General features: G+C 39.2%; 1 long non-coding RNA gene across 1 annotated transcript; it reads left to right on the forward strand.

The window, feature by feature from the left end:
- The first annotated feature begins 6194 nt into the window (after positions 1 to 6194).
- Positions 6195 to 12031, forward strand: LOC137165051 (uncharacterized). The gene is made up of 3 exons (XR_010923274.1): positions 6195 to 6318; positions 10900 to 10948; positions 11203 to 12031. It is a non-coding gene; the product is annotated as an uncharacterized lncRNA (long non-coding RNA).
- The last annotated feature ends 259 nt before the right edge of the window (positions 12032 to 12290 follow it).

A 12290-nucleotide genomic window follows, 5' to 3' on the forward strand; every position in this document is an offset into this window, starting at 1 on the left:
CTTTCCTCTGGCAGCAGCAATACTGAGTGACAGCTTACAGAGAGATAATAGAAGAAAAATACATTACAGAAGATATTTATGTGCTAACCTCTTTCACCTTTGAGAAATAATTAAACAACCAAACAAAATTTGCATCAATAACACTGTGCTTGTATTATTGTTGCAGCACCAACATAAGTTTACTTATAAATATTATATCAGTGTATTAAGCAGTAGTCTATAGAGTAGAAATAATAAGGTCTAGTGAAGTTACCAATGTAAAAGTTTCTGTTCCCCCTCAGTGCATTACTATTGACAATAACTATTGACACGTATATGAATTATGCATTTATTACACAATACACACTGAGAGGAGAAAAGACTCCTACAGAGATTGTGGATCCTTTCATATCTATCCTTTAATTGTTTACCCACTAGATAATAAACAAAGGGAATTCTCCCAAGCTTTTCTTCTTTCCTGGCAAAATATAAACCAAACTGAAGTCAATTGGAAGTGGAGCTCATTCAGCCCTTGTAAGTGCTCACCACAACAAAAACTGTGCTTATTAACCAGATCTGTCTTAAGGCATTTAAAAATAAAGAGCTTGCTATGCCTTCAAACAAATTCAGCGAAATTTTCTGCTTACTGCAAATGTTAGTCATTTTCACAATGAAAAGTAATGGTTTACAATAAGGTATCTATAGTGTACTCCTAAAAGGATATAGGTGCTAGTGATTCTTGACAATATTGTCCAGGAAGCTGCCCATCTAGATATCTCTGAAGGAGTATATTCCAACAACTGAGTTCTCACTTTGTAGTAGTGAAATGTTCAGAGTCTTTGCTGCTTGAGTAGTATGAACAGAGAGAGTGGAATTAAAAAAAAAAAAAAAAGGCAGCCCACCAATTTATGGTAAAGAATAATACAATTTCTCTTCCAGTTATTGATATTTGCATTAACGAAAGACTTCTGCATTATTTTTTCTTCGAAGGACAGATGCTAACGAGTGATTGGTTTAGGAGGGAGGAGGGTGGCAACACCCTGAGAATGGGAAGTCCGGAGGGACAGTATAGGGAGTGAGAGGGAAACACTGAGACTCATTGGGAGCCATCTCTAGGCTGAGAAGGAGGGTCCTGGGGATCCTTCTCTTCCGGATCCTACTCCCTGCTCCCCAGCCTGAACCTTGGTCCCGAGGCACCCATTCCAGTCACTCCAGATCCCGCTCTCATCTCTACCTCCTCTAGACATGCACAAGTCTACACAGGGGTGGAGACCCTACAACATTTCCATTGCTAGCGCTCCCTGTCCCCACAGTTCTGCCACCTCTGTGTTAGCTCATGAGGGTGGAATTTTACAGGATGCTCAGTGGTGCTCCCACTGAAGTAAATGTGAGTTTTTCCCATTCACTATTTTTAAAAATCCCACCCTGTAAATCTAATTTTTATCCTTTAAATCCACGTAAAATAAGCTTAAATCCTGGTAAAATAATAATACTAATACTACAAAGCTCTTATATGGTATTTTCATCAGTGGATCTCAAAACACTTTACAGAGGAGAACAATATCATTATCCTCAAGAGTTTTAAACTTAAATTACAGTTCATGCCTTCAAGAAACAAAGTGGGTGAGGTAATATTTTTTATTGGATTAACTTCTGTTGGTAAGAGAAACAAGCTTTCGAACTTACACAGAGTGATGTCTGAAACAGAAACTTCTCAACATGAAGAAAAAGGAAACAAAACTTAACAATGACATTTACTTCCTGAGCAAATCCAGTAAACAAAACTTCATCCCTAGTGGTCTCAATATCTATATCACTATGGCAACTACATTCAACTCCAAGACCTGAAGAGGAGCTCAGTGTAAGCTCAAAAAATTTCTCTCTCTCACCAACAGAAGTTGGTCCAACAAAAGATATTGCCTCATCCACCTTGTGTTTCTAATATCCAGGGACTGATATGGCTATAACAATACTACCTAGTTCATACCTTACTTATTTCCAATAAATCTACAGCATTTCATCATCATATTAAATCATTGCACTAGAATAACCTCTCGGCATTTGAAGATGGCTCTCAATAAGACATCTTCGATCACTCCAGTTAGCATTAAAGAAGCTATCTTAGATTCTCCCACTTAGTTCTCTTCAATTTGAAAATTCTAGGCTGAATGGGATTACAACAGATATTACAACCACATGCAGTCTCCTAGGGGACAATGCTGTATTAATTATGTATCACTGTGGGCCAGGGATTGTTTGCAACTCCAGAGGGGAGGATTACCACAGCTCTTCCAGGAACCAGAAACAATGGGGGATGTGATTAAGGTGAATCCCTTAGCTTGTAAACAGCTCCAGAGAGGTGCCACCTGCTAGGAAGGCTTCAATAGGCTGGTTCAAACTGTTTTTTTTTTCAGAGACGAACAGACAAAGAAGGGGCTGTGTTTAAACTGACTCAGATCTCCTTTCTGATCCATCATATGCACAGGACCTTCTGTCCAAGGGAAGGCCCCAACCTTTGAGGAAGGGTTGGAAAGATTTTGGCCTGCTAGGACTCAATAAGACATATGGATGACTCCTGGTGTATTTAGTGTGTGTTTAAATCTCTTTATTGTTTTTATTGTGTTTTCTCTGTAATGCTTTTACTTCACAAATAAATGTGCTTGTTTAGAAACAGTTTTGTGGTAACTGCTGGTAATACTTTGTTTGTAGACCTCAGAGAGAAAGCAATGCACCGGCACGTCCGTTAGATAGACTGGCTTGCTGGGGATATCACACTGTAAGGCAGGGAGCAGTGCAGCCTTAAAAAAAACCCTGATCAGAAGGGAGTGGAGCAAGGGTCCCTGCCCAGAGACAGTAGGAGACCTGAGACCAGAATGGGCACTCCTGGAGTAGACCATGGGAGGAGTGATACCAGGGTGAACAGATAGCATGTGTGAAAAATCGGGACACTTGGCGGGGGGAATATAGTTGTGTATGTAAGACAAAGCCCCTAATATCAGGCCGGTCCCAATAATATTGAAAAGTCTGGTCACTCTAGGCGATACAGGTTCAGTTACCCTATAATTGTGACAGTGATCACTAGGCATTTCAAGATGTGAAGACACGTAACCAGAATAATCGTCTTATTCTGCGATAAACTGTGCCCTTCAGATTCCAGAGTTAGGTATCCACAATATTTGTCAAGAAACTAGCTCCTGGCTTTGAAACAAAATAATAACCCATATATTCCAGCTCCTCGTTATCTTCTGCTTCCATTCCTTCCCTCTATTTTTAAGAAAATAGATTTTTCTAGTGAAGGTATGATTTTTTAAACAGCTATCAAACTTGTCATTCAGGTTTAAAGGATAGCAGTGAGGCAAAGAGACTAGGATATGAAGAAAAGGAATTGATTTTGTTTAGACAAATCTTCTTTGGTGCATATCTGCTGAAGCCTCTCCCTGCAACTATTATGGCATTTGTTTAAGATACTTAATGCTAGATGGGTGGTAAAAAGTAGCTCAATTCATCTCAAGGTGTAGTATTCACTAAATGCTCCAGCCTATCAGTAAGATACATTTTCTTTCATGGTTTAAAAATTCAGATTATTTACCTAATGGACAGAAATGGTCCCTTTAGAGTAGTATAAAGACATATATATGAATTATTCATACTTGGTTTTACTTTCTGAAGACTTATCATATGGCATTGATGATGCTTTTGGTAAATATGCAGTGGACAGAATTCAAGAGATTTATTTTATGAGTGTTCTGCCCAAATCTTCCTATTACTTCACTAACCAATTTCAGTGGAAGAAATGGAAAACTACCTTCATCTTATAAGGGGAATTTTACCCACATAAAACTAGTTGAATATGCAACTCAAGAATAATGGCTTAACTCAGTTTTGTAAATACTTTTTTCCAGGGGCACAGTAAAGAATTTTTACTTTTCAAATGTATTTATTTTAGTTTTCAGACTAAATTCTCCTTCCTGATCTGCAGGGATGATCTCATCCAGATTTTGTGTAAAACTCACATTGACGTTAGCGGGAGTTCTGGCATTTATGTCCTGAGCCACCTCACACTGAAATCAAGGGGAGCTTGTCTATTGCCTTCAAATAGAGTGCAGGTTCTTAGGGAGAGTAAAATAAATATCAAGAGATTCACCCTGGAGATTACAGAAGGGAATTTAGACATTATTTTCTGTTGTTTACATTGTCTGTAACATCCTCTTAGAAACACAAAAACGATATTACACTGGCTAACAATGTTACCATTTTTCAGTTAACAAACATTTATTTATTTTGTCTTGTGTTTTCTTTGGAGCACAATTTTTCTTCATTAAATTTCTTTCCCTGTGACTGGCCATCATTCATAACATCATGGAAGTGTTTCAACACCTCACAGAACATTAGCTCCAGCATAAATTGTCCTGCTGCAATAGATTGGTGGTTCAATGTTCTTATTTGTTTGTTTTCAAAGATGGATTTCTCACAAGTAACTTCCAGTCTGCCCTTTTAGTCATTTGCTAGTCTTTCACTCAGTCTCCAAAGCCAGTGCTGTCCACTGCAAAGAACTTCATGCCTAATCTACAGAAAAGCTCTCAGATCCCAGATTGCCTCATAGGATGACAGGTACCCTGGCTGTATGATATGACCCAGAGTTCTCTTTCCCTATTACAGAAATGAGACTATTCATGGAACATTGAATGACTTGCCACCTGCGGCTCTGACCTACACTTCTCAGGAAGGATAGTTAAGAACTCCTGAAAGTGAACGGAAAGTCCTGAGTGCTACCTTGCAGTCCCTCTTACTGACTTGTATTGTGTGCTTCTCTGCCATAGCCCAAAAGTAAAGTGCTTCGTTATATACTGAAATATAGTAAGACAATACTTTTCTAGGATCAGTTTAATAGCAGTTATAGGTGATGGTAAGTTTGAAAGGCATTCACTCAATTAAAAAATAAAACTTCAGGGTCATCATCTGAAATTAAGTGTTCCTCAGAAAATCACAGCAGCATATTTCTTGAATGATTTGCTTCAGGACCTCAATCTGGTTGAGATCTGAAGGTATCTGTTCCTTGCACTCCACAGGAAGGTCTGAATAAAGACTGTTAAAAGGTCATAAGCCCACCTATGGCCCTTCCAGTTATCAATCGGGTTCAAATCCAAGGACATCTATTCTTCATCCTAGGGAAACCCTTAGGGCATCAGCAAGAGTTCCATGTGAGTGAGTGCCATCTAAGATCCTAATACTCTGGGCTCTGTGTACTAAGGAAATATATCCAGGGGATTTAGTTGATTAATGAAATAATTGATAAATGTAGTCCTGAATTGTCACTTTCCATTACTCCACATTTATAAAGATTAGATTTCTCTTGCATTCCACTAATTCATGTTCTCTATCCTCAAAGATTTACTGTTTTGGTACAAAATACAATTCATTTCATTTTTCCAATTGTGTTGCAAGAAGGGACAGCCCAAAACATCTCAACCTTCATAATACACATGGATAATGAAAAAGCACTATTGTGATAGGAAGATACATCTTTATTGTAGTAATAGTTATATACACAGTGATTTGCAAAGGACCCTAAGGGACTGGGCACTCAACTCCTATTGAATTTCATACTCCCTTTCATCCCCCCACTATGCACAAAAAAGTGTACAAACTATCCATTCATCCATCCATCCCCAAATACTTCTTCACTTGCCACTAAAATGCAGCCCTATCTGCATAGTCAGTGTACAGTAACACCACACAACAGTTCAGGACAGAAAAAGTGAAGAATACCTAATCCAGCAAAATGTTGGAGGAATGTAGGTAACCAGAACAATCATCCAGTTGGGATCCTGCTTGATGTTTGGGCTTAACAGTACTATTTTGATCAACAGGGCTATAGAATGTTTAAATGACCACAGTTGTTTATGATTTGGGTATTATGTCTCAGCCAAAAGAAGGCAGCTCCAGTAGCACAGTGCCCCTCACCCCCAACACCATGTGATGGCCTTGGTTCAGTATTGACTTTGAATAAAGACTTCCATCTACTGAATGTATAAACCATGCTGTGATGGGGTGTTTACCCCACACCAGCACTGGCCCAGAAGAGGCGAATTAACCTTCATAATTGCACCTGAAGGGAGGCCCAGGGATTTATAAATAATAATTGTGGATGAAGCCCAGCTGAGGGACAAGTTGGGGGAGGAATAAAGAGAGGAAGTTTATACAAGCAGGGGGTGGGAGTGTCTCTCACTGCAAGTGGAGAAGAGGAAATCCAGTGGGAGAATAAGCTTTGGAATCCTAGCCATGGAAGAAGGATCAACCCCAGAGAAGTTCTGGAGAATGAAAACCTGAGAAGGCAAGGTAGGAAGAAGCCCAGGGAAACTGCAGCAAGTGGAGAGACTGTGAAGACCTTGGCTGCTGGTTATAGGGTTGCTGGGCTGGAACCCAGTGCAGAGCAAGGGTCTGTTCCCCTTCCAGCCCCTGGGAAGTGATGCAGGACTGTGGGAGGTGCCATTTAAACAGCTGGTCTGGTGAGACTTCCAGACCCCAGAAGAGGGAGTGACCATGTAGAGACTTAGCGAGAGGGCTGAGTTGCAAAAAGGGAGCTCTGTGAATTACAGGAAGATAGTTCACTGCAGCAATAGAATGACCATTAGCAGGAGGTGCCAAGCTGGAAGAAAGGCACTACACACCATGCTCTGTAGTTCATATACCTGCCAGCATGCTCTTGCAATATGTGGATCCCATTACACATGCCCTCCAAACAAAGCAAGAGTTTGCAATGAAACAGAGGCACTTTCTCTCCCAGTACTGGAGCTGCAGTGCACTCCTTGTGATGTCAACTACCTGTGCTCTCCCTACTTGAGAAATGACTTAAAGTTCAAGAGGAATGTTAGAAGGGAAGGTGACTTTGATGTTATGTTAGGCTAATACCACATTTGTTCTTAAAGGAAGAAATACTGGTTGCCATATGGGCATAGGTGAATTAGAAGATGCATCTATAAATAGATATAGACAAGACAGATAAAAAAATAAAGCTGTGTATAAATCACATGGTCCCCCTAGCAGAATCACGTCTTGTCAGCGAACATTGGAAATAATCTTTAGAAGTGTCTCCTGAAAGGATTCTGAATATGTTGTCAGGTAGTTCATACAGTAACTGTTGCACAAAAGCATTAAATTATATCCTCTTGTAAACAAGAAATAAAAAAGAAAGTAAATGAATGTAGGCGCTGCCCTTAAAAATATCATCCATTTTTTCAGCCCCAGAGTAAGACCACAAAGCTTTCTAGGGGTTAATACAAATGCTCTTTTCCATCTGTTCTGTTGTCTACAAAGACCATCACCTACTGTAGGCATGATCTCAATTCCAACAGTAATATAGCTTGTTGCTTCAGCAGGGGTCAGCTAATGCCAAAGCACAGCACTGTAGTAAGATGTCCCCTCAGGGATCTGCTCTTTATTTTCAATGGAGTGGAGGGACAGGGAATGGGGGTCTGGAGCTTCACACAGATCAGTTGCCAAAGAAAAGAACCTCTCCCAGTTATGTAAATAACCCACCCTAGAAAGTAGATGCTTGCAACACAGTAGGGGTTGGTTGCCAGCCATCCCAATTATTGAGAAACTGACTCAAATTTCAAGGCAATATTTCTTGTCTTGAAATGAACTTGCAGAGGCACTTAATGTCTTTATTTAATAGAAAAAGTACCTTTTTAAAGGAGGAGGAATTAAGAAAATTAATAGAGTATCTTTGAACACACAGTAAAATACTTTAGAGCAGTGTTTCTCCACCTTTTTGATACAAGGAATTAGCTTGCTGCCTTCCTATATTGTATCAGGGAAATCTCAGGGACCAGAACTGGTCCACAGGCCAGTCATTTAGAAACACTGCTTTAGAGGAAGCCAGGGACAGACTGATCTCAGCCCATTGCACAAATCTTCCCACCTTTCCCCTTCTAGAACCATAAACAACTCTTGAAGTGAACCCATCCTATAACAAATCCACCTATTTTACAGAGATTTTTGTTTACAATTTGTAGTACAAATGACCAAACAAAAACATCTGAAAAAACCCCCACCCATGAAATACATGTTCTATCAAATGAAAAGATCTGAAACAATTCATTTCAAGTCAAGTGAAATGTTTCAGATTGACGTGAAACTATTTGGGGAAGGGATGTAAGTTAGGTTTTTTTCGTTTTATTTTGCTTGTTTTTTGTTTAATTTTGAGTCACCAAAACATTTCAGTCAACCAAAAATTAATTTTTGCCCCTGGGTTTTTCATTTTTATCTGTCCATTTTGGTGTTTTTCACCCTTTTGTGTAGTCTTTTTTTAAAGACACCAAATTTAAAATCGAAATGCTGTTTTAAAGAGAAGTCAAAATGATATAATTAAAACAAGAAAATTTTAACTCTTACAAATAGATTAGACCAAGTGGGAAAAATTTAATAGTTTTGGACCCTGAATAAAGCATTTCTTGGCAAAAAACAGTTCACTGAAAAACAATTTGCCCAGCTAGAAGCCATGAGAATTTAGAGCTATTATGTTGTCCACCAGAGGGCCTGCACATTTATTTTTCATTAATGCGATAGAGAATGCAGGGGGAAAAGTGAATTGAAATATTGAATTTTATATACAGGAAACAAATGACTCAGTTTTGTAGCCATTTAGTGCGTAGAAAAAGGAAGTTGCTCGTGGGAGTTCCTTGTTCAGAATGGCTGCAGGGTTGAGCTTGACCCAGTACAAAGTAACTGTATGCATGTTCCCTAATGCAGTGTTTCTCAACCTTTTAAGTAGCAAGTACCCCCTAACTTCTGAAAATTGTAATAAGTACCCAAACACTCAATTTTCCACAGGATTTTTTATTTACAGACTAATGTGAGTCATATGTTGGAGGAAGGACTGAGTATATAAGGCCGTGATATGACAGATGTCAGACCTAGTGTGGGTAGGGTTATCACCATTCCACCAGGGGTGCACAACTCAAGTATGTACCTGGATTAGAGGTGATGTTGGCGAAAGCTAGGAGGTTTTGAGCGGCGTGCCAATACTGGGGAATATAACGTGCCGAGCCAATTTTTTTGCCATAGATTTGAAAGGAGGAAGGGGTGAGAGAGAGACGGGGAAGGAGGGCGAGAGAGAGAGAGACAAGAAAAGAGGGTAACTGGTGAAATCTGGGGCTGTCATAGCTGTTAATTTCACTGCTCAGCTAGAGCAGTGAAATTGACAAGTTTTCTGGGCACTGGGCCTCCAGCGAGGGAGGAGGGCTGCCACCTGGGTAAGTTGCAGGTGGCTGCCGCCTGGCTGCCAGCCCGGGAGGTGGGTGACTGCCACCCAGTCCAATCTGGGGCAGGTTGAGAAATTATGCCCTAATGCACACCAAAACATAAATGCTTTAAAATGCCATGATAATCAGATTTAACATATAAAGCCATTTTGCTTTTCAAAGTGTGAGAAGAATGTCCCCGTATTTTGGATATGCAATTTTTCTAAATTAGGGCACCAGTTACACTGATTTTATGTGATGTTAGGATTATTAAGTCTGTCCAAAAGTACAATCAGAACAAAGAGACTGGAGAATTTTACCCCATGTTTTTTGTAAAGTGCCATTTTCAAAATGATTTAGGCACTTAGGAGTCTAAATCTCACTCAGAGTCAAACCAGTAATAAAATGGTATAAGAATAACGTCTTCACACTGTTCTCCTGTCTGCAGAGTGCATGTGTCAGATTCTCAGTCTTTCTGTCCCAGTTCCCAAACTGCCTACTCCCTAGCCTTCTCTCTGCAGCTTGCTCCCAGGTTGCTGCCTCTGACCTGCTGTTCCTGCTCTCATGCAGCCTCTGGCTCTCACTTCTCCTGTGCGTGGTCCTTCCTTTTCCTGTGCCCTAGAAGCTTGCTAGTGGCTGGATGTTGTACAGTGTCCAAAAATGAACTAGCAGGTTCATTACAATATTTGAGCATCTGAAAGGATGAAAATGTTTAACAATCGGCAGCCAAGTAAGATCTACTCCAGATTTTGCATCAAAATAATGGATGATTATTCACAAAGTAACTAGTAGACATAATCATTTTTAGTAATTTGAAGGTGCTCTGTTCTGCACATAATATTCCTTATGCATTTCCAGAAGGCCCAATTTAAAAGTGTAACATTTTGTCAGTAGGAAAGAGAGCATCTCAAAATTGCCTAGTTATTTCTAGACTTTTCTTGGAGCACACCTATAGACAATTTTATTTGGTTCCAGACAACACTGCACACTAATTACACATTACCAAGATTAACAAGGAAAGTCATAATGAGGTATCACAACTGGATGTGGCACTCCATGCATTTTCCTTTGAATCATTCACATTGATTAAGCCTGCTGTTCCTTCTGATAGCAAATTACAAAACATCACACTTAAGCACAATTTGCATCAATTAAATGAAAATCTACTCCAAGATATTCCTCTGCTTTTAAGTGTCATTTGTTTTCCTGTTAGACAAACTCATATATTTCAGTCAGACATGCATATGCTTTAAAGGCAATAATGAAAATATACATTATCTATTAGTTGCAGAGGAAAAAAATATGGTGATTTTTACTGGTTTTGCAGTAGTCATTTAGTCAATTTTCCATTTCTCAACATCTTTCTCCTGGATTACTAAGAAGTCTGAATTTTTTCTTCTTAATGCCACTCCAATTAAAGGGACAGGCACTAATCCAGTTAAAAGGATGGCCCTTTCTGAAGGCCTTGTTCCCAGATAGTTTTCTATACCTAAGAGACAACTAAGAGAGCTACATCTGTCTGTGCCATTCTCTTTGGGGTTTCATCTTCCACCCCACTCTGAAATATAATTCTCCACCATCAGTGAAAGAGGATGGTAACTAAACAAACTCTTCAATTCAAGCTTCCATGGGCATAAATATATAGTAAAATATATTAAACGTGTTGGTTTTACAGAACTATGATACTGGTCTGATTCATCTAACCTTTGGGATCATCTATTGAAGTGAGTATGATCACTGTCAACAGCTAGATTTTCATATTCTGTTCTGTATAAATCTCTGTTAACTTTTAAAGCTCTGAACTGCAAGATTTTGGGAAGAGAGTTCCCTAGAGCAACCTCAATGAAATGGTGAACAGTGGTATATCTACTAGTTCCAAAAGCTTTTTCATAACAAGACTATAGATTCCTTCCTCTCTCCTCTTTTCTCTCCCTCAGCCCCTTCCCCAATAAATAGCTATACTGTATTTATTTTTCAGAACAACAGACTTTCTGGGATGCCTAGTTCCTGGACAGTTTTTCTATATTAACAAGAGTAGCTGAAGAGAGACACATCATCATCCTCTGCGGCGTTTCAAACACCACCCAGATCTGAAAACATTCTGGAAGCATTCCCGCAGCATTGCTACTGGTTTTAATTAATTACAATGTTAAACGTGGTTAAGATAAACAGAGATATTGCAGATGTAGTTTCAGCTAGATGCTACACAGCTTTGTTTCAGCAATACTGAGGCTTTAACTAATTTGCATTTCTCTAGACAGTGAACTATAGACAGCAGCACTGGATTTGAGAACACATTAACATGCAAAACTGGCATAAAATAACCACTAAGGAATCCCTAGAGCAATCCAGTTTCTTTTTAATAAGCTATGTAATGTAAATATTAAGGACATCATGGAAAGTAAACGTTCAGCTTCTCTGGTTTTTAAATTTTTCATAAACGAACAAAATGTATGAGAATTATTTTTAGTTAGCTGAATTCATTGTGTGTTAAAGATTAGTTGGGATGTGAATTAAAACTTCTTACCTTACCTCTCACCTTGAGAAATGTTATGGCCTGATTTTCAAAGGAATATCTGCAATCCCCATTGACTTCAGTGAGATTTCTGAGTGGCATTTCTGGAAATGAAGCCAACAGCACATAAGAGTGACTTATTTTGACGAGTCAATTTGACAGTAGAGGGCATAGGCTGGTACCAAGACAACATTCTCCATTCTCAAAAGGCACCTGGAACAAAGCACTGATATTTTTCTGTACTTTTTATCTTCTGTTAATCTTGTTACTTAAAATACATATAAAACACAAACTTGTTTATTCTGATGCTTGCTTCCACACTAACAGGGGTGAACAAGTGCCTGGTGTCAGGAGATGTGACCCCCAACTCTACCAGGGGATTTCAGTGAGTTACATAAAAAGTGACTAGCATTGTGGTTTTCCATATTTGATGTGCCAATAATTCCCATGTTAAATATGCTTTGTCATATCACCTTTTTGTGTGTTTCTTTACAAACCCCAAACTTGGGGCAGGTTCACAGATGGCAACATTTTGACTTCCCAAACAATTT

Source organism: Emydura macquarii, unplaced genomic scaffold (assembly GCF_026122565.2).
Source record: "Emydura macquarii macquarii isolate MOO-44397 ecotype Brisbane River unplaced genomic scaffold, CSIRO-AGI_Emac_v2 contig_2734, whole genome shotgun sequence".
Classification (NCBI taxonomy): Eukaryota; Metazoa; Chordata; order Testudines; family Chelidae; genus Emydura; species Emydura macquarii.